The sequence below is a fragment of the Schistocerca gregaria genome, chromosome X, assembly GCF_023897955.1.
Source record: "Schistocerca gregaria isolate iqSchGreg1 chromosome X, iqSchGreg1.2, whole genome shotgun sequence".
Classification (NCBI taxonomy): Eukaryota; Metazoa; Arthropoda; class Insecta; order Orthoptera; family Acrididae; genus Schistocerca; species Schistocerca gregaria.
The window spans coordinates 646,169,725-646,192,728 of record NC_064931.1 but is presented as its reverse complement, the minus strand read 5'-3'; the positions used below and the strand labels follow the sequence as shown (position 1 = coordinate 646,192,728).

General features: G+C 43.3%; 1 long non-coding RNA gene across 1 annotated transcript; it reads left to right on the top strand.

Annotated features, from left to right (window-relative positions):
• The first annotated feature begins 8,613 nt into the window (after nucleotides 1-8,613).
• LOC126297384 (uncharacterized) lies at nucleotides 8,614-9,307 on the top strand. The gene is made up of 3 exons (XR_007552512.1): nucleotides 8,614-8,688; nucleotides 8,847-8,957; nucleotides 9,136-9,307. It is a non-coding gene; the product is annotated as an uncharacterized LOC126297384 (long non-coding RNA).
• Nucleotides 9,308-23,004: the final 13,697 nt, after the last annotated feature.

The following is a 23,004-nucleotide window of genomic DNA, read 5'->3' as shown; positions in this document are numbered from 1 at the left end:
CACTTTCAAGCACTTCTGGTGGTACGAGGGCTATCCACAAAGTACATTACGTTTTGGAATTAAAAATAAATAAAGTATTGGAATTTTTTTATTATATACAGATGAAAGCCACACTTAAATACTACTTTTCTACATAGTTGCCATTTAAATAAAGGCACTTATCGTAGCGATGGACGAGCTTGGAAATTCCTTCGTCGTAAAATTCGGCCGCCTGCTCCTTCAACCACCTCTTCTTGAAGCTGTGCGTCGTCATCAAAATGCTGCATAGCCAACAACTTCTTCATTGCTGGGAATAAATGGAAGTCGCTCGGTGCCAGGTCGGGACTGTACGGCGGACGAGGAAACAACTCCCACTTAAAAGATTCGAGAACTTCACGAGTGGAATTTGCTGTGTGGGCCGGGCGTTGTCGTGAATCAGCAAGATCTTTGAGCCCAACTTTCCCCTGCGCTTGTTTTGTATTGCTCTTCTGAGGTTGTGCAGAGTTTGGCAATACCTTTGAGAGTTTATTGTAGTGCCTCTTTCCAGGAAATCCACAAAAATCACACCTTTTCTGTCCCAAAAGAAAGTCGCCATCACCTTCCTTGCCGACATTGTCTGCATGCATTTCTTGGGTTTTTGTGGGGAATTTGTGTGCCCCCACTGCATTGACTGCAATTTTGTCTCGCAGTTCACATGCTTAACCCATGTTTCGTCACCAGTAACGATGCGATCAAGTAATGAGTCGCCATCTTTCTCGTAAGCGTCCAAAAACGTTAACGCTGCAGCGATTCGCTGATTTTTGTGAATCTGTCAAGATTTTTGGTATCCATCTTGCACAAAACTTGTGGTAACCAAGCTTTTCGGTAATGATTTGGTGCAACAAACTTCGTGAAATTTGTGGAAAACTCATAATGTGTTCCGTTATTGTGAAACTACAGTTTTCACGGACCACGGCATCGACTTTTTCGACAAGTTCGGCAGGCACTATGCTGGGTCTTCCACTTCACTCTTCGTCGTGTACGTTAGTTTGGCCATTTTTAAATTTTATGACCCATTGACTCACTCCACCTTGAGTGATTATGTTGTCCCCATACACTTCACAAAGCTGCCGATACATTTCTATCGCTGTACAGTTTTTTGCAGTCAGAAACCTTATTACAGCTCGCACTTCACACTTCGCAGCATTTTCAATTAACGCTGACATTTCAAACTGTCACAGTAACTCAACGGAGTACAGCGTGAACCTCTCACTAGCACGGCAGAATGCCATAACACCAAGATGGCCGCGCTAGCCCCGCCCCTAACGGACACAAACGAAAACGTAATGTACTTTGCGGATAGCCCTCGTATAATTGTGTTATATGGGGGTGGCGTGTAGGGGGGGGGGGTGCACATGGGTTTTACACTCAGTAGAATCAGGGTTCGAGTCCCAGAATTGCACCACTATTCTTAATTTCCCATCAGCGCTAAGCACTTCTGATGGTTCAATTGTGTTAGGGGGTGCACTTGAGCTTTCTGCCTGAGAGTACAAGGGTTCAAGTCCCAGAAAAGGCACTGCCAATTTTAATTTCCTGCCAGTTCCCGGGTGGGGTGGGACGTCGCCACAGCCCTGGGACAAAGAAATTCCCGTCAAAGCTCGAAATTCACAATAGGGTAGGTTGGGGGAGAGGGAGGGAGGGATCGTGGAAGGATGGAGGGGGGCTGAGGCCCACGTGCAGGCTGAGAAGAACACATGACGTCATCTGGGGGGGGGGGGGGGGGGGGGAGTGGTCAGGGGGCGATTAAGTGATCAGTTTAATTAATTTGCATATCAATTCGATATCAAAAGTGGAGTGATGATCCCCACTACCCTACTACTAACGTGTGTTTGGTTCATGCATTGAAGCCCCTCAGCTTTGTGTTTACATTCCGTGGTGAGCAGTTGCAACTTCAGCAGTTTTCAAAATCGAAGTGCTGATAAGTTGTTTGTGCATTGTAGTCAGTTATTAAATTTGGTAGTCTTGAACCAGTGTTTCTTGCTCTTTCTGCTGAAATAAGTAGAGAAGAAATTTTTGGAAACTTTCGCTCTCTGTGTTGATAAAGTATTTTGTGCAGTGCGGTCAGTTAGAAATTTAACATTCAGTCGCTTTTTCTAGCTGCTTCTTACGTTTTCTGTTGAAATACCTGTTGAAAAAGAACTTCCGTTCAGTGTTTGATAAAGTTCTTCATGCACTGTAGTCGGTTGTGAAATTTAGTAGTTTTCAACCGGTGTTACTCTTTTTTCTGCCGTAATAAGGGTAGGTAAATTTTTTGAAACTTTCTGTTTCTGTGTTTGGCAACTTTTTGTACATTTAGTTAGTTACTAAATTTAGTATTTTTCAGCCACTGTTGCGTGCTGTATCTAGTGAAACAGTTGTATTAAAAACTTTCACAATCTTTTGCTCACCATGTTCAGTTTTGTTGGTGTATCAGTGAACGCTTGAACTTTTGGTTTTAGAGAAACAATCATGTGAAGTGTTTGTGCTATTGTTATTTACTTTGGATTATTAATGTTAATTATAGTACCAGTAGTTACTTTATTTGTAAGAGCGAAATTTGAAATCACTGTAGATCGTTCTTAAAACCGTTCTATTGTAGTAACAGAAATTAAAAAACATAGAAGTTTTGCACTTTTATTGGGCACTTTGAAAATGTACAGAGATACTCATTCACTGATTCCTACGTGCTGATGAGAGAAATACTCGCTGCATATTAGCGCCTGCTGGCCACATTTGAAATCAGAGGGGTGTCGAAAGGGTTGCCTATCTGGCTGCCTGGAGGAGATTGGTAGAGGGGTGTATCTACAGAGCGACATTTTGGAAGTGCCCAACAAAGGTGTGCAGAAGGCGCCCAAGGTGTTGCTGATATGTGGGGTCTTAGAAGGCCCCTTTGCTGTTTCGTTCATGTGTGTGTCAAACTTGCACCTCTCCATGCACACGACAAAGGAGAGCGCAGAAAAGGATGGATGAAAAGGCATAGCCATCGTTCTGTGCTTCAGATCACGTTCAAATTTCGTCAAATAGTTTTAAACAGTCCCTAGCGGTTCCACCCCGTATACCAGAGCAAAACTTGCGGTCATCCTACACGCCAAAGGGGTGAGATCACGGTCAGTGGGCTTGTAGCCCCAAGATATACTTAGACAAAGGTTGCCCCGTCCGGGAGATGTGACATGTGGCAAAATTTGTCAAGAACATCTTTCTGTCCCACGAGCGAAAAATTTGTGAAAATGAACACTCATAGGGAACGGATGGTTCCATTGACGTCCCTTATGCCGCCTGCTGAGGCCTTTTCGTGTCGATTCTTAGCGATAGTGTGTTTGCAATGTTTTCTTCGGCCACCCATAAAAAAACAGCATGATTTAAGTGCTATGTGTTGCAGTTCTGACTTTGATTGTAGAGGAGTCAGATGAAGGGGTGAAAAAATGTAGGTGAGAGGGGCTGTAACTGCTCTCCCATCGCGTGACAGGTCCGCAGTGGTAATGGGCAGAATTGTGATGTGACATCATTAACTCACCTCAAAACTTACATGAACTCCTGAGCTCTGGTAGAAGGGTCGCCGAGCCTGAGGGTGGCGTCGCAGGGCGCCACGCTTTTGCACAATTACAGAGGAAGTTTGTAAGCCCGTTGAATCAGATTTGAAAAGTCTACGTCCAAATGGGAGACAGTTACAGGGTTTCAGAGAAGTGAACTTTTAATTGTGTTGCGCAGTGTATAACACGATGGACTTTCAAGGGAGGCACTCAGACGAAGGGAAGAGGTCGAGGCAATTCAGAGATATGCAAATGTTCTGCTCATGAAACGTTATTGACAAAGTTTAGAGAAGCAACATTTGCGACAGACAGCAGTACAATTTATTGCCACACCCTCGCTCTATTTGCAAGTGGAGCAGAAAATGGGATGACTAGCAGTGGCACCAGTACCCTCCACTATACACCGTATGACGGCTTGCGGAGTATGTGTGTAGATGTGAACTGAAGTGTGATGTAAACATAGGATACATAGTAGTGAAGGCGAGTGGAAAGTGTGGTGCATCCATAAATAAACCCCAATGCCATCCATTATGGAGCACCCATTCACTAGTTTCACGTCATTATCCAGCAAGCTTCGTAGCATTAATCGAACAAAATTAGAGACGGGTTATCAGTATCATAACAGGTCAATACACTCATATGAAAGTGTAACAGAGATGCTCTGAGAACTCAAGTGATGAATTCTGGAAAGCGTTGTCAAAAAACATAGTTGTATACATGAAGGTAGTATCGTCAGAAACTTGTGGTGCAACAGAGATGAACACAAATGAGACAAGTCAGAGCACTTCAAGATGATGACTAAGGCAGTTGTTGAAATACTATGAGCAAAGTGGAATCGCTTATACAGAAATCCCAAAATATACGATCAGTCAGTCACACCGTTTATGAGCTGATAGCACTACTTTCAAGTTACGAAATTGGGACTGATGTGATGAGCTGACTGTGGTGCTCTCTGAGTGGTTCATCTTACACACTTGGAACCAGAGATGATGTACATGTAGTTTTTCGTTTTTTAATGTGCCATGCACTGCTACAATGTTATATACATTAACAGCGGTTTAAAATATCTCTGCATCAGTCGAGTATGAACTCTTAAAGGGAGAAGATGTCAAACTGCATATCTCAGCTTGCATTCTTGATGCAGGAGAGAAGTGAAGTTAATAAAAAAGAATGTGACCATACATGTATGAATTTAATGCACATTTCTTCATGTTCCTGCAGGTGATGCAAAACCATCAGATCTTAGAATTGTGTTACATAACATCACCTCCATTTTTAAACATCAAAGACAGCAGACATGTTAGTGTGGGGATGATCCTAGATTGAGAGTTTTACCCAGTGTTTGTTTTCGAAAATCTTCAGTGTAGTGATATCAGTGTCATAATATTGCTAGATGAGCGAATTCACCTATGTGAAACTCTCATGCAGATTACCTCCATGTTCAATGGAGCTGATAAAGCTCCCTCAGTGAAACTACGTGACTATACAGTTGCCGCAGGTGACTTTCCAGGTACAATTAAAATTTTAACGAAAATGGGTGTATATCTCTACAGGAGCTGAAACTTAAGAACTTAACTTCGCCAGTTAGGTAGTAATTCAGCATGCCCTAGACTGGAGGCTACTCTTACAACCACACATGTACAGATTTTATTACAAAATGTGGACCAGTTTGATGTATGAACCAACCATGCATGATGTGAGGCTGGCTGTGTGTTGTGCAGATATGGTGTTGATTAGTGTGTGTGCATTTCCTGGTAGCATTGGTGAGTCTCGTAAGTGCTGGGAAGTCTTGAAACAGGGTATGAAAAATTAAATCCTCAGACAATGTTATATTGCCTACTGCACACAAATCATTACGACTCAAGGGTTCTTCTTAGGTGATGCACATGTGTGTGTCCCACGTTGCTGCGAGTGCAGAATTGCATCATCAATACCCCGGAGCAAATGAAGTGGCAGAGGTGTTGGCCATCTTTGTGAGGAAAGCCTTAGGCATATTGTGCAGCACTTGTTCCAATATGGAAGATATCTTTTAGGTGGATACTGGTACCAACAGATGCTTGACAAGGTCAGGTGTAAACGATAGTTACGTAAAAAGTCCATTCAGGTTATAGAACCAGGCACATCTAGACTCCTGGAAATGGAAAAAAGAACACATTGACACCGGTGTGTCAGACCCACCATACTTGCTCCGGACACTGCGAGAGGGCTGTACAAGCAATGATCACACGCACGGCACAGCGGACACACCAGGAACCGCGGTGTTGGCCGTCGAATGGCGCTAGCTGCGCAGGATTTGTGCTCTGCTGTCGTCAGTGTCAGCCAGTTTGCCGTGGCATACGGAGCTCCATCGCAGTTTTTAACACTGGTAGCATGCCGCGACAGCGTGGACGTGAACCGTATGTGCAGCTGACGGATGTATATTTGAGAGATATAGAGGCGAGCGAGTGTGCCGGGACTTAGCCCAGTTCTTTGCTACGAAAGGCAGGTCATCATAACGCACCTGTGCGTAGCATACGAAGTATTGCATCATAATATAGGTATGAAATTAAAAATTATTGTAGCTTTTCCAAACTCTGTCAATATATGCTTCAGTATATTAATGCTGAAATTGTTAAATCTCAGAATGATCAGATAAATATGATTTACTAAATACATTTTAAGAAAAAAAAAACAGGTGCCGCTTAGAAAATCAATAACAAGTTTCAAGACTTTAATGTAAGTAACAATCAATACAAGGTCTTTTAAAGATGTAGTTCAGTGGTCATGTTCTACTGTCAGTTACGTTTAAAATAATTAGCTGGCAAAATGTAAATGCAGTCGAGCTGAAACTTTGTTTAATGACTAAAGCCAACTTAACTTTAATCCCATAAAAATTACGAAGATAGTAAATTGATATATGACGCAGTTATTAAAAAATACGCGTAAGAAAAAGCGGCCGTTTAGATGCTACTATCTGGGCGCATATGTTCCGTTCAGCCGCCCGCTGCGCCCTTTCATACGAGGGTCACTCCAAAATAAATGCACAATATGCTTGTAAAAATACAGTTTTCATTCTGCATGTGTGAAAGTTTTACAGTGTGTAGATACATCCTTCCCACTTGTTTTCAAACTTAGTTCAACCTGTTTCCGTGAGTGGCGCCGTCAGAGCATGTCTTCAAGATGGCTGCTACACTTGACGTTCGTCAGAAGCAACGTACTGTCGTAGAATTCCTGTGCTGTGAAAACTAGACAGTCGGAAACATCCACAAGAGGTTGAAAAAGGTGTATGGATATGCGGCTGTCGATCGCAGTACAGTTAGTCGGTGGGCAAGCATGTTACATGATGAAAGTGGGCATGGCAATATTGAGCAATGTCCTCACAGCGGCAGGCCTCGTACTACACACACTCCAGACAATGTGACAGACATCACAATGAACGAAATGTCACCCTACGTTTGGATAAGGGAAGGAAGTATTTGCAGACTACTGAAAGTGTTGATGTTAAAAAAGGTTTGTGCCAGGTGGGTCCCCAAGATGTTGACAGTGGCTCAGGAAGGAAAAAAAAAAAAACAAAAAAAAAGAAAGAAAAAAAGGTATGCAGCGAACTTTTGAAACAGTACGAGAATGGTGGAGATGAATTTTTTTGGAAGAATTGTGATAGGTGATGAAACATGGCTCCATCATTTTTCACCAGGGACGAAGAGGCAAGCAATGGAGTGGCATCATGCAAATTCACCCAATGAAAAAAAATTCAAAACTAGACCTTCTGCTGGAAAAGTTATGGCTACAGTGTTTTTCGATTCTGAGGGACTCTTGCTTGTGGACATCATGGCAAGTGGAACCACCATAAATTCTGATGCATATGTGACGACATTGAAGAAACTTCAAGCTCAACTGAGTCGTGTTCGACCACATCGGCAAAAGCAGGATGTTTTGTTGTTGCACGACAATGCACGGCCATGTGTCAGTCAAAAAACCATGGTAGCGATCATAAAACTCGGATGGACAACCCTGAAACACCTGCCTTACAGTCCTGACCTGGCTCCATGTGACTACCATCTCTTTGGGAAACTGAAATACACTCTTCGTGGAACAAGGTTTGAAGATGATGACTGCCTTGTGCATGTTGCCAAACAGTGGCTCCAACAGGTTGGTCAAAAATTTTACCATATGGGTATACAGGCGAAGGTTCCAAGGTGGCGTAAGGCAATTGAGACGGATGGAAATTGTGTGGAGAAATGAAAATATTGTTCCTAAAGGCTTGTATCTACACACTCTAAAACTTTTAAACATGTAGAATAAAAGATGGATTTAAAAAAAAATAGTGTGCATTTCTTTTGGAGTGACCCTCGTAAATACAGACGGAGAGGCAGTATGGGACACACTTCGCACCTAGCTGTCAAATTGTCCATGCATTAGTCAATCGCTGGCATGTACTGAGTCTCCGATAACGTCACAGCTAGACTGATACCAAACGCATGTTTTCGGTAAAAGCAGGAAGAGAACTCGCGAGGACTGTACACCGTCCTGGATCGCTTCGATTCCACGGGAGTAATTGGACTTGCAGACTGGAAATTGTTGTCAGTATGTTCTCCATCGCTTTCTGGCTGACGCAAAGTAGTTTTCAAGCTCTTCTAAAAGGACGACGAATAAATATACTAGATTAATTAACCACATGCCGCCCCTCATGTGGTTTTAATCGGCTGGGAAACTGAACAATGAAAGTAACTGGTAAAAAAACAGCAGACTCCGGAGGCATTAACAAGATGTCGAAGTGAAATGTGCCGAAACTAGTGCGAGAACATTGTTAAGATTTGCTTTTGAGTGTGGAAACTAAATTCTGAATGTTATTCCCAGTGACCCTGATCGTGGCGAAACTCTTACGGGACTCAGTAAGATTATCTACCGCGAGTAATGAGTGTAATGGGCAGGAGCTCTACGAATGTAGTGTGTGGACTAGTGATGGGCTGAATTGCGATTTTCCGATATCAGTGATTTCTGTGAATGCTACTTTTCAGTATCTGCTATTCTTAACTGTGATTTGTCGCAGTTCAGGAACGTAGGTCGCGTATCCCTCCGCCACTGCTATTTCTGTGACTTCTGCTACTTCTGCGATTTACCACCGTATGAAAAAGTTACATCTGCCCACACAGAAAATTGCATCTCAACAAATCTGTCATTGGTAAGTAAGTTTTACGTTTGTTCTTCCGTTGGCTTTAATTATGTATTAAAGAAACAACTGTGAAAATATTAATAGTGTAATTAATATGTAAGTAGCCATACAGTAGCATAATAGTTCGTGTTTAGAAAATGAATTCTAACATATCGTTATGTTCACAGGTACCCGAACTACATTTCAGTCACTCAGTAAATTGACAACTCAAAATATCATTGTCAACAGATCTGGAGAAATTGCCACTGCGTCTTTAGACCGTTTTCGTCAGACGAGAGGTTAGTTTCTAAGTGTTTCGATGGACTTAATTACTTCAGTGAGATCGTTCTTGCGAACGTGAAATATACCCCATTGAGTGGCTTTCATTACAGCAAATATTAGCAATCTACTCTGTCAATTATATTGCTTGTAATTAGTGACAGCAGAAATTGTTTAATAATCCTTGTGATTTTGCAGACACACTTCTCACTCTTGATTACTGGTTGCTGTACGTATCTATCCACATCAAGGCTATTGAGAGAGACTCGTGAAGATTCAAGACAGCTCTTAGAGGATTTGCAGTTTAAAAATGACATAATTGTGAAATAAGTGTGCAGATGAGTGATTAAACTGTGTTTTATTGAAGTAGTTATGCGGTTTTAAAGGAACAATAAATGTTAAATACAGTGATTGAATAATGAAAATCTCATTTTCCACATGGTATAAGCCGTCCTATACCCGTAATTTTTCGCCACATACTGATAAACACTAGTTGAAGAGTGACATTCGCCCCCCCCCCCCCCCTTTCTCCACAATCTTGGTGTGACACTGACCTGTAACATAGCCCGAGGTATAGAATATGCATTTTGAGGCTGTTGATATGAAAGTGGGAAGTACAGATCTTCCAGTTAAATCAGGAATAGCTTAAGTGTAGTACTTGAAAGTAACACAGGAAAAGCTTACTTATGTAGGTGGTTGTAGTGTCGGCAAAAAGTTCGTGTGTGTGAAGTTGCCATGTAGAACACCAGGGGCAAAACTTTTATCCCGAGTCTTGAACTGTGCCGGAATAAAAGTGAGGCATTCATATGACTCAATGCTGTTTTCATTTCACTACACTTATACAGATGTCTGAGTTCTGCTGTGTTAACATTGCAAAGTCCTGTAGACATGTGGAGCATTAACCAAAATTGTCATGTTGGAAGCTGAATCACATTTGTTACGTTACTTGATATTTTCAGGAGAAAAAGGCAATGTTGCTTCTTATTAATATAATACATTCAGAGTCACAGCTGTGTTTGACCAATCATAACTGATGCTGAATGTGCATGTCGTCATATAATGTGAAGGGCTTATTTCAATAGTGGTACAAGTCCATTACCTCCACTTTTCTGTCTATAATGATTCTGAAATTAATGATCCAAACAAACATTAATAAAGGTTCATTTCTAGCAAGAAGCCATATGCTTGAATATTTCTGGTATCTCAACTGTAGATTTTTCAGCGCTCAACAAAAATGGACTTGTACCACTAATGAAATAAGTCCTTCATACGCACACACAACACACCGATCTCGTGAAGCACAAGGCTCTTATAACGATGTACGTACGTCGTTCAACAGATGGCACTAGGAAAAGAATGTTAACTGCGCTTTTTAGTTGCTACTTGTGACTCTTAGTTGCGATTTGTCACGGAAATCGCAGTTTGACTCGGTAGCGAATAGCATAGTATGAGCTTTGCTCAACAGATGGCACTGCTAACTGCGCTTTTTAGTTGCTACTTGCGACTCTTAGTTGCGACTTGTCACGGAAATCGCAGTTGACTCGATAGCGTGTCGCAGAGATGAGCGTAGTACAAACTTTGGCCAAATAGGTGGCACTGCTAACTGCGCAGAAAGCAGTATGGAATTCGGCCAACAGATGGCTCACGGCGTTTATAGTGAAATGCTACTTGCGACTGCTACCTGTGACTGAAATCGCAGTTACATTTTGTAAAGTTGTTACTGTGATATCTGTGACTTCTCAATCACTGTGATTTCTAACAGATACGCGATTTCCTGCCCACCACTAGTGGGGACGTTAAATTGGGAATGTTGGTCTCACAGGGAGCGTGCAAGGGACAAATCCCTGCAGTCGCACTATCCTTTGTGCCCTCGGTGGCTCAGGTGGATAGAGTATCTGCCATGTAAGCAGATCCCTGTCGGTGCACACATTTTTAACTGTCCCCTTTGATGTAAAGAAGCTTAGGGTCTTGCTTTAATGATCATTTCATGTAGTTTGAATGTCCTAACAAATCGTTCAGAAGTTATGATGATCTTATTTCATACAATTGAATATTTGTCACCCTCTATTACTGGTACATGAAAGGACATCTTTCAGTTTGTATCAGCTAAAGCGCTTGAAAATAACCAAAGATCGGAACTGGCCAATCGCATAAGTAATATAAAAAATATCCAACCTTGAACATGTTTTCATTCACAGTAGAGATATATCATCTAAATCTTTCTTCATTTGACTTTGATCGACTGAAAACTTTAGGAGGCAGTAAATGACAGTATCATGTGCAAACAATCTAAGAGGACTTCTCAGATTGTCTCCTAGGTCACTTATATAGTTCAGGATCAGCAGAGGGCCTATAACACTTTCTTCGGAAACGCCAGATATTACTTCTGTTTCAGTCACTGTCTTTACATCGATTACTATGTATTGTGAGCTTTCTGACAGAAAATCATGAATCCAGTCACACAACTGGGATGATAACCCGTAGGCACACAATTTGATTAAAAGTCACTTTTAGTGAATGATGTCAATCATCATTTGGAAACCTGAAAATGTCGAATCAATTTGAGACACCCGTGGCACTCATTACTCTGTGTGAATAAAGAGCTATTTGTGTTTCACAAGAATGATATTTTCTGAATCCTTGTTGGCTATTTGTCAAATAGTTTTCATTGAGGTAATTCATGATGTTCAAAGAGAGTAGATGTTCCAAAATCATACTGCAAATCGACGTTAGTGGCAGGGGTCTGTAATTCATTGGATTGCTCCTATTTCCTTTCTTGAGTAGTGGTGTGAGCTGTGCAACTTTCCAGTCTTTAGACACAGATCTTTCGATGAGCGAGCAGTTGTTTGTGATTGCCAAGTATGGAGATTTTGTATCAGCATACTCTTAAGGAACCTAACTGATATACAGTCTGGACAGGAGGCCTTACCTTTATTAAGTGAGTTAAGCTACTTTGCTATACTGAAGATATCTACATCTGACTTGCTCATGTTGGCTATTGTTCTTGACTCAAATTCTTGAATATTTACGTTGTCATCTTTGCTCATGCAATATCAGAAAACCTTGTTTACTAACTCTTTAGTGGGACTGTCATCAGGAACATTACCATTGATATCAAGTAGTGATGGTATTTATTGAACCCTGATGCTGACCTACTTTACACATGACCACCATCCCTCTGGGTTTCCTGCTAAATTTCAAGAAAGAATTTGGTTGTGGTAACCATTATAAGCATCTTGCATTGAAGTCCATACTAAACTTTGAGCATATGTAAAATGTCGCCAATCTCTGTGATTATGCATTCTTTTATATTTGTTATGCTTTTTTCGTTGTTACTGCAACAGTGTTCCGACCTATTTACGTACCATGGGGGATCAGTACCATCTCTTATTCATTTATTTGGTAAGTATCTCTCAACATTATTTCTTTGAATTTAAACCACATCTAGTCTACACTTACATAGTTCAGGTTGGAGGGAATGGAGACTGTCTCTTAAGAAGGCATCCAGTGAATTTTTATCTGCTTTTTTTAAATAAACATATCTTGCATTTATTTTTGGTGGCTTTGGATGTTATGGTATTCAGTCTCTCAACAACAACCTTGTGGTCAATGGTACCTGTATCCATCACGATGCTTCCTATTTGCTCAGGATTATTTGTTACTGAGAGGTCAAAGTAGGTTTTCACAAACATTTGCCCTTCGAGTGGGCTCTTGGACTGATTGTTTGAAACAATTTTTGAAGAATGAATTCAGTACAAAATTGGATGATATTTTATGCAAACGACTGACTTTAAACATATATTTTCACCAACATACTGAAAGTGTAGTTAACATGCCATCAACTATAATTGTAGGAGCTGGGTACCTATTTGAGATGAGACATGTTTTCTTTGAACTGTTCAGCAACTGTATCACCTGAGCTGCGAGATCAGTAAAAGGAACCAGTCGTTAATTTATTCCAGTTGTCAAGTATAACCTATATGCATACAAACTCACAGGAGCGATCTACTTCAATTTCACTACAAGGTAAGCTACTTCAGCAATGAACACTGCACCACAAACTGTATTTAGTCTATCATTTAGGAATATGATTAGGTCCTTTCAAAAATTTCAGCTGAACTTATCTCCAGCTTTAGCTAGCTTTCTGTACCTGTAATGATTTGAACTTCAGTGCTTTCTATTAGTGCTTGGAACTCTGATTCTTTCCCAACAGAGCAATGACAATTTACAACTACTTATAATGACTGTTGCTAGATCTACACTTGTCCTGTGTTTGAACTGCACTCTTTTAGATTGACACCCTTTGTGTACCTTATCGCAAGACCCTATATCCTAAGGAACCACCCAGTCCTCTCCATGTAGTCCCCATTACCCACTTCCCATATGTAGTAGACTCCCAACGTATTAAACAGAACCTGAAAACCTATCATCCAATGATGTGAGTTGAGGAGTCCCCCTACACAGTTGCTGAACTGTCTGAGCTTCTCATTCATACCCTCCATTCAGCTCTGTACCAAAGGTCCACAGTTAGTCCTGTTGATGATGCTACAAATGTTGAGCTCTGTCTTCATCACAAAAGCAAGACTGACAATTACTACCACATTAGCTAGCCACCTGAAACCAGAGAGAATTTCTTCCATCCCAAAGCAGCATACATCATTAGTACCAACAAGAGCCACCACCTGCAATTGGCTGCACCCTGTGCTCTTCATGGTATTCAGAAACACCCATTCCATATCTGGAATGACTCATTCCAGTATGCAAACTGAGTTTACACTGGATTCCTTGCCCTCCTTGGTAGCAATAACCCTAAGGGGCCCCATTCTGCACCTAACGTTGGACATCCCTACTACCAATAATCCCACCCTCTGTGACTGCCCGTATCTTGCAGCCTGAGAGGCCTCCCATCAAATAGGACAAGCGACTGTATCTGGCTCCCGATGTTACCACACATACAGCACCTGAAACACATTTGTCAGCAAACTTGGGAAGCCCTTCATTTGGCCCCCCTGGAAAGTCTTTTGCAGCTGTAGTGGACCCAATGGGTGACACGTGTGAACATGCGGTATGTCTCTTGGATCACCATGTGCAGCCCCTGATGAGGATGCCCATTGGCAACAGCCTTAAGCTGCATGACCAAAGCCAGCACTGCCTGGAGCCATAAGGGAAGGGTCACGAACTCAGTTTGCATCTGAATGCATCAATCACAATCCCTATCATTACTAAATCTGATCAAAATACATTCTATAGTTATTAAAATATGGAACTTTTTCTGATAAATACACAACCACACACAACATTTCATAGTTTAAACTAAAGAGCACAGAGTAAATTTAAAATAAGTTGCTTCTTGTGAGAAGCTCTGGAAACTCACAAATGAAACTGTGTGCATTGGTGTGCTGCTGCAGTGAGCGAAGCTACCACTCAACTATATTTGCTGGTTATGGACATCCGTGCGACTGGACTGCAACACTGGTGGCTTTTCTGCCATAGACACCTATGCCAGACGTGGGCAGTTTTAGTCATATCGATATACTTGTGTTTTCCATTTGCACATCCAGTTAGGATACTAAATCCCTACCCCATTGTACCAATCCGCAGGACTTGCAACTGTGTGGGGAAGGATGTCACTGGAGAAGTGACCAGGAGCTTGGTAATATCGTGAAGGAAGGCTTCTGAGAGATTTCCAGTGTTTCTAGTGACAATGGTGCTGGTTCTGCAGTGTCTTGCAGAGGACTGGCGACTTCTCAGAGAGGAAGTACCACTGCAGAACGTGGCGAGTCCAGTGATTGATCGCATGTAAAGCATGACTGATGTCCAGTGGCTGCCTATCAGTTTGTAAGAAAGGAGGACAAGGTGGTAATCATCTGTGATCCAGCATAGAGTGATGATGTAGTTGCAATGGTGTACTCCGCAACACGGGAGGCCGCTGGCAAGGGTGCTGTAACCAGGGTTGGTTGCAATGCTGATACAGCATCCCACGAGTTGTAGCCATGAAAACCACCTTGCACCCCTGCTGTCTCCCCCCCCTCCTCCCCCCAACTGTATTTGCCCATCCTGGTGAACCCAGAAAGAATGATTTGGTTGCATCTGCTTGATGTTGCAGGAATGGAAACAAGATATTCAGGGGCATCACGTAAATGCTCCCATGTAGGAAATCTACCGAGACAAAGAATACGCAGTTTCTTCACTGAGGTTATACCCTAAATAAGTGACTGCTGATTGAAGGCACATCTGGAAATGTTACACTAATGACCTTTTGGTGCAAGGGCCACAAAAAGCAGATACAGATTGCACAAATGTTCCTCTGTTGTGTGACCAGTGACCAGAATATCATTGAGGTAATTCACACAAGGAGTCCCTGCAATAATCTGTTCAACAAACTTCCAAAAAATGGTGGGGGTGCTAGGCACTCCAAAAAGCTACCTGTTATACAGTTCAAATGGTGTGTTCAAGACTAAAATCTTCAAGTCTTTTGCCATGAAAAGTTTAGGAAATAGTTCATCTGGATGAAGCAATGGATAAAAAACAATGGTTTACTTTAAGTCACTACACAGCTGAAGACAACCCCAAAGTTTCCTGATGACCACTAATGGTGAACCCCACCGACTGTACGAAACGGGGCGAAATTGTTTGTTGTTGTTGTTCTAGTCCATCTAGGACAATATTAACCTCATCATTATTGGCCAATGGAATTGGGCAAGCTTTGCAAAATCTCAGACTTTCTGTTGGCTTTAAGATAATGTGGGCCTGAAAGTCAACTGCCCTCCGTGTATATGCACTGCATCAATGTACTCAGTCGATGGATCTGCCAAAGTATAAATGACAATGTTTGAGACACTCAGTAAGTGACTGTCAGTTGCACACTGTCTAAAAGTTGCAGCTCATAATGGCCATATACCAACTTTCATTGCACTTTGCTGAATGAAGTAGCACCCTTACTATAGTAAGTAGACTGGTTAATAGCAGAACAATGCACCAATATCAAAAAGAAGTCACTGGAATGTCTTGCACTTTTGCATGTCAAAAAATTTTGTATGGTACAAGTGTATGATCACTGCCTCAAATGTTACTAAATTCAACTGGCTGGGGCCAATGTCTGCTGCTCACCATGCTATGGCATACTTCTGCAATATGATCTTCCCGGAAACATTTATAATACTTGTCCTCATAATGTGGACATTCCCTCTGGCACACATGGGAAAACAATCTGAGCAACTTGTAAATTGATCACTGCTGTACAGAACTTGTTTATCACTTAAAAGTCTGTTATGGAAACCCACTGCCACCTCTTTTGTGCAAAAAATTCTACAACTTATGCCACTGCACTCATCTTTTCTGAAGTTGTTAAATGCCATTCAGGAAACTATCTTGTCAAATCTTGAAAGCCACCAACCATGGCAATATAATATTTATTGACTTCCAAGCAACATTTAACTGAGTACACTGATTAACAAAATTACAATCACATGGGTGTGTGAAACAAAATTTGTACCTGAATTGAGAATTTCTTGGTAGGCAGGCTGAATCATGTTATTTTGGGTACATTACCATTGAGACATTTATAAGTAACTTCAGGCATGCTTCAGTCAAATTTTTTCGCAATGTTGCTGTTCGTGAGGTATACTAATGACCTGGAAGTACATATTAACAGGAATCTCAGACTTTCGGAAGATGATACAGTTGGTTGGTTGGTTGGTTGGTTGGTTTAAAAGAGGTGGGGAAGAGACCAAACAGCTAGGTTATCGGTCTCTTGTTCTGAATAAAACATTGCCACAAGGGTGAGAATAAAACAAGCAAAATGGAGAGAAAGGAAAAACCACAAGAACGATGGAAGGGCAACAATAACTTAAATGGAAAAAAAGGGGATAAGAAAACCACAGACATGCAAGAAACAAGTAGAAGATATGGAAACAACAAAACAGATTACCACGGCTGGCTGACCATGAGAATAAAAAGGAGAAGCCAGCCACCCTGCAACGCATTAAAACCTCCACCCCAAAAGCAGAATGGTGGAGGATACAGAGGGACAAAGGACATGAGCTAAAATTTACATCAAATGATAAAACCCACTCTCACGAATAAAACGTAATGCTAAATCAGCCAATGAGGCACTGTCAGATAAAATTAGCGGCGACAAGTCCGGTAACTGAAGATTTCATCACAGGGCATTCAAAGTGGGACAGTGCACCACAATATAGGCCACTGTCAAACGGGCGCCGCATGGACACTTCACGGCGCAGGAGGCAGCCGTGGGTCACCCAAGCATGGCCAATGCAGAGCCGGCAGAGAACCACAGAGTCCCTGCGAGAGGCCCACATGGAGGACTGCCACACATTCGTAGTCTCCTTAATGGCACGCACATTGTTGTGTGAACTGAAACTATGCCATCCCGTCGCCCACAGCTGAAAAAACTGGCAGCGTAAAAACAAACACAGGTCAGATATTGGAATGCTGATCTCCATAAGCGGTTTCTGCGATGCCTGTTCAGCCAGCCTGTCAGCAAGTTCGTTGCCTGAGATTCTGACATGTCCTGGGGTCCACACAAACACCACTGAACGATCGGACCATTCCAGGGCATAAATGGACTCTTGGATGGTCACTACCAAAGGATGACGAGGGTAGCTCTGGTTGATAGCTTGTACGCTGCTCAAGGCGTCAGTACACAGAAGAAACGACTCCCCATGGCATGAACGAATGTGCTCAACAGCATGAGATATAGCCACCAGCTCGACAGTGAAAACACTGCAGCCATCATGCAAGAAATGCTGTTCAATATATCCTCCATGGACATATGTGAAGCCGACATGACCATTAGCCATCGAGCCATCAGTGTAAATCACTTCATAGCCTCAGTACATGTCAAGAATCGAGATGACGTGACAACAGAGAGCCACGGGGTGAACTGAGTCCTTTGGGCCATGTGAAAGGTCCAGGTGAAGCCACGGCCTAGGTGTACACCATGGAGGTGTGGACCTCGAGTATAGGTGGTAAAGGCAAGCTCACCAGTTCAGATAGAAGGGAGGGAAGCCATGACCTGGGACGCCGATGCGGGAGATGAACCGCCGTGGGTGGGGAAAGGAGATGGTAATTTAGATGTGCAGGAGAACTATGGATGTATACAACATAACTGGCGAGCAGTTGAGGACACCCGACCTGCAATGGAGGAACTCCAGTCTCCGCAAGGATGCTGGTCACTCGACTTGTCCTTAAAATCTCCTGTCGCTAGTCGAACGTCACAGTGGTGCACTGGGTCAAGTAAACGCAACACTGAGGGTGCCGCCGAATCATAAATCAGACCCCCATAGTCAAGGCGGGATTGAACAAGGGCTCTGTATAGCCGCAGTAGCGTAGAGCGATCTGCACCCCAGTTTGTGTTGCTCAAGCAGTGGAGGCATTGAGGTGCTGCCAGCACTTCCACTTAAGCAGACGAATGTCAGGAAGCCAAATCAATTGTACGTTGAAAACCAGTCCTAAAAATTTATATGTCTCCACTACAGTGAGGAGATCTTCAGTAAGGTAAAGTTCTGGTTCAGGATGAACGGTATAACGTCGACGGATGTACATAACACATGACTTTATTGGCGAAAACTGAAAGTCTTGGGCTAGAGCCCATGACTGTTCCTTGTGGATGGATCCCTGTAGGCGCCACTCAGCAACTCCAATACTGGTGGAGCAGTACAAAATGCAGAAGTCATCTGCATACAGAGAGGGCGAGGCGGACAGCCCTACAGCTGCTGTTACACCATTAATGGCCACTAAAAATAAAGATACACTCAATACAGAGCCCTGTGGGACACCATTCTCCTGGATATGGGGGAAGCTATAGGAGGCACCACCTTGGACATGGAGAGTATGAAGCGACAGCAATTCTGGATAAAAATTGGGCATTGAATAACCCACTCGTATAATGTGCCAAGGATATGATGTCACCAGGTGATGTCATATGCTTTTCCTAAATAAAATAAAAAAAGACAGCAACAAGGTGTTGGCATCTGGAAAGGCTGTTCGGATGGCAGACTTGAGGGACGTAAGATTATCACTGGTAGAGTGACACAGGCGGAAGCCACCCTGGCACAGAGCCAGTAGGCCACGTGATTCTAGGACCCAACCCAACTGCCGACACACCATATGTGCCAGCAGCTTACAAAGAATGTTGGTGAGGTTGATGGGCCGATAGCTATCCACATCAAGCTGGTTTTTGCCATGTTTGAACACTGGTATGATGGTGCTTTCCTACCATTGTGATGGAAAGACACCATCGTACCAGATCTGGTTGAAAATCATGAGGAGATGTTGCTTGTAGTCAGACAAGATATGTTTAATCATCTGACTTTGGATCCGATCGGGCCCAGGAGCTGTGTCGGGGCAATATGCAAGGGCACTGAGGCAGTAGATAACACGCCACTTACATTAACACCAAAAACACCAGTTGGGGTCAGGTACCCAAAAACTTGTTTGATCTCTCCCTAGACTTGAGAAGGTGACGTATGGCACCTAATAGTTGACACGTACCTATCCCAACACTCCTGTTTCCGCCTTCTGATTAACTGGCGAATGCAGACACAGAGCCGTTTAAAGGCTATGTGGTGCTCCAGGGAAGTGTTCCACATGGAACTGTAGAGCTTGCCAATGCTCCTTCATTGCCTCAGCGACTTCCGGCAACCACCAAGGGACTGTATTTCGCTTGGGGCACCTTACGGAATGAGGGATCACATTTTCAGCCGCATAAACGATCGTTGTAGTTACCTGCTCAACCACCACATTGATGTTACTGTGTGGTGGAGATTCAACGGCGACAGCAGAGGTGAAGGCTTCCCAGTCTGCTTTGTTTAAAGCCCATCCGGGTACGCGTCCATGGGCCTGACACCAGGGCAGTGGTTCACTACCACACTGGTAATCATGTGCTCTCCAGTGGATAGATGGGAGAAGCCAGGACTGAAAACCGAGAGATCAGTGGCCAAACATGTACTATATGCCACACTGAAATGTGTGGTGGCCCCAGTATTTAAGAGGCTGATGTCAAGTTGTGACAGTAAACTTTCGACATCTCTGCCTTGGCCATTAAGAACTGTGCCATCTCACAAGGGGTTACGAGTGTAAAAATTTCCTAAAAGTAAGCAAGGTTTAGGGAGTTGATCAATTAGTGCAGCCAATGCGTTCAGGGGTACTGCACCACCTGGAGGAAGATATACATTGCAGACAGTTATTTCCTCCATCGTGCCTGTCCTGACAGGGGTTTTTAGGGGCACAGGTTCACTGTGTGCTGAGTTCAGGACACAGATGCAAACTCCACCTGACACTATTATAATTGCTACAGTTCCTGTAATATCCATTACAGCCACGGAAGGCATGGGTCCGCATTGCCGGGAACCTGGTTTCCTGGACGGAAATGCAGAGAGCAGGTGTAAAGCTTAAGAGTTGCCATAGCTCAGCCAGGTGGTAGAAAAAACCACCGCAATTCCACTGGAGGATGACGTTATTGTGAGGCTGGGAAGGCATGAGGCGCGCAAGGAGGCAGGTTATGCCTCAGGGTCACTTGCTGCTTCCGACTGAATATTTTTAGCCATTTCTATGGTGGATGAGTCATCAGTGAGATCCAGGTCCACAGCAGACGATAAGGTCTGCACTGCATTCTCAGATGCAGAATTGATAGGGACTGGTGGTGTTGTGGCCCCCAAAGTGCCCTGTTTCTTAGCAGACTACTACTTATTTTGCTTGCTCTCTCGCTTCTCTTCAGGGGCTTGCTTGGAAAATTTCTCCAAAGCAGCTTCTGGCATGGAGGAAGACTGTGAAGCTCTTCGTCCAGCAGCTTTTGGCTCCTTGAGCCACTGGCGAGTGTCCGCCGTGGCATTAGTGGAGACCTTGGGACAGAGGGCTTCAAGGGACCCCTTCTGTACGTGAGCAGCCTGTAGCTTCTCCAGCAGGGGGGAGGGGACCGATGTCCCCTGCATCTGGGGGGGCCTCGCTCCCGAAGTAGGTGCTTTGGGAGCAGCGGAGGAAGATTTGCCCCCTACCAACAAAGGGTGGATGTATTCTGGTGGCCCGGAGGGCCCACTGTTCGTGGCACAGAGTGAGGAACCACTGGCACTTGGTGATGTAGCTGCAGCGTATGTCGACATCAACCAAATGGGGTGCAATCTTTCGATTTACGTTTAGCCTCTGTGTAAGTCAACCGGTCCAGGGTTTTGTACTCCGTAATATTCCACTCCTTTTGGAGTACTGGGCAGTCTGGCAAGCAGGGCGAGTGGTGCTCTCCACATTTGATACAAGTGGGAGGTGGCGCAGATGGAGTATCTGGGTGCAGTGGACATCTGTCGTCTTGACATGTGGTGCTGGAAGTGCAGTGGGAAGACATGTGCCCGAACTTCCAGCACTTAAAGCACTGCATAGGGGGAGGGACGTATGGTTCAACGTCACAGTGGTAAACCATCACCTTTACCTTTTCAGGCAATGAATCACACTCAAAGGCCAAGATGAAGGCACTGGTAGCAACCCCGTTGTCAGAGTCCCCTGTAAAAGCGTCAGATGAAATGAATACCCCACTGTTCTAAATTGGCGCGGAGCTTGTAGTCAGACTGCAAGAGGTGGTCACAATGGAAAATAATCCCCCTGGACCACGTTGAGGCTCTTATGGGGAGTGACGGAAACAAGAATATCACCAGTTTGTCACAGGCGAGTTACGCTGAAACCAGATGTAAACAGTAATGAAATCCTAAACTCAGATTGGAATGTATACCGCAGAGACAGGCTGGACAGTGAAGGGGGAGGCGTGTTTATAGCGATAAAAAGTGCAATAGTATCGAAGGAAATTGACGAAGATCCGAAATGTGAAATAAGTTGGGTGAAGGTCACGGTTAAAGCAGGTTCAGACATAGTAATTGGATGTCTCTATAGGCCCCCTGGCTCAGCAGCTGTTGTGGCTGAGCTCCTGAAGGATAATTTGGAAAATATTTCGAGTAGATTTGCCCACCATGTTTTAGTTCTGGGTGGAGATTTTAGTTTGCCAGATATAGACTGGGAGACTCGAACGTTCATAACGGGTGGCAGGGACAAAGAATCCAGTGAAATTTTTTTAAGTGCTTTATCTGAAAACTACCTTGAGCAGTTAAACAGAGAACTGACTTGTGGTGATAACATATTAGACCTCCTGGTGAAAAACAGACACGACCTATATGAAACAGTTAACGCAGAACAAGGAATCAGCGATCATAAAGCAGTTACTGGAGCGATGATTTCAGCCGTAAACAGAAATATTAAAAAAGGTAGGAAGATTTTTCTGTTTAGCAAAAGTGTCAAAAAGCAGATTACAGAGTACCTGATGGCTTAACACAAAAGTTTTGTCTCAAGTACAGATAGTGTTGAGGATCAGTGGACAAAGTTCAAAACCATCATACAATATGCGTTAGATGAGTATGTGCCAAGCAAGATCGTAAGAGATGGAAAAGAGCCACCGTGGTACAACAACCGAGTTAGAAACCTGCTACAGAAGCAAAGGGAACTTCACAGCAAACATAAACATAGCCAAAGCCTTGCAGACAAACAAAAATTACGCGAAGCGAAATGTAGTGTGAGGAGGGTTATGTGAGAGGCGGTCAATGAATTCGAAAGTAAAGTTCTATGTACTGACTTGGCAGAAAACCCTAAGAAATTTTGGTCTTGTGTCAAAGCGGTAGGTGGATCAAAACAAAATGTCCAGACACTCTGTGACCAAAATGGTACTGAAACAGAGGATGACAGACTAAAGGCCGAAATACGAAATGTCTTTTTCCAAAGCTGTTTCACAGAGGAAGACTGCACTGTAGTTCCTTCTCTAGATCGTTGCACAGATGACAAAATGGTAGATATCGAAATACATGACAGAGGGATAGAGAAACAATTAAAATCACTCAAAAGAGGAAAGGCCGCTGGACCTGACTGGATACCAATTCGATTTTACACAGAGTACACAAAGGAACTTGACCCCCTTCTTGCAGCGGTGTACCGTAGGTCTCTAGAAGAGCGAAGTGTTCCAAAGGATTGGAAAAGGGTGCAGGTCATCTCCGTTTTCAAGAAGGGACATCGAAC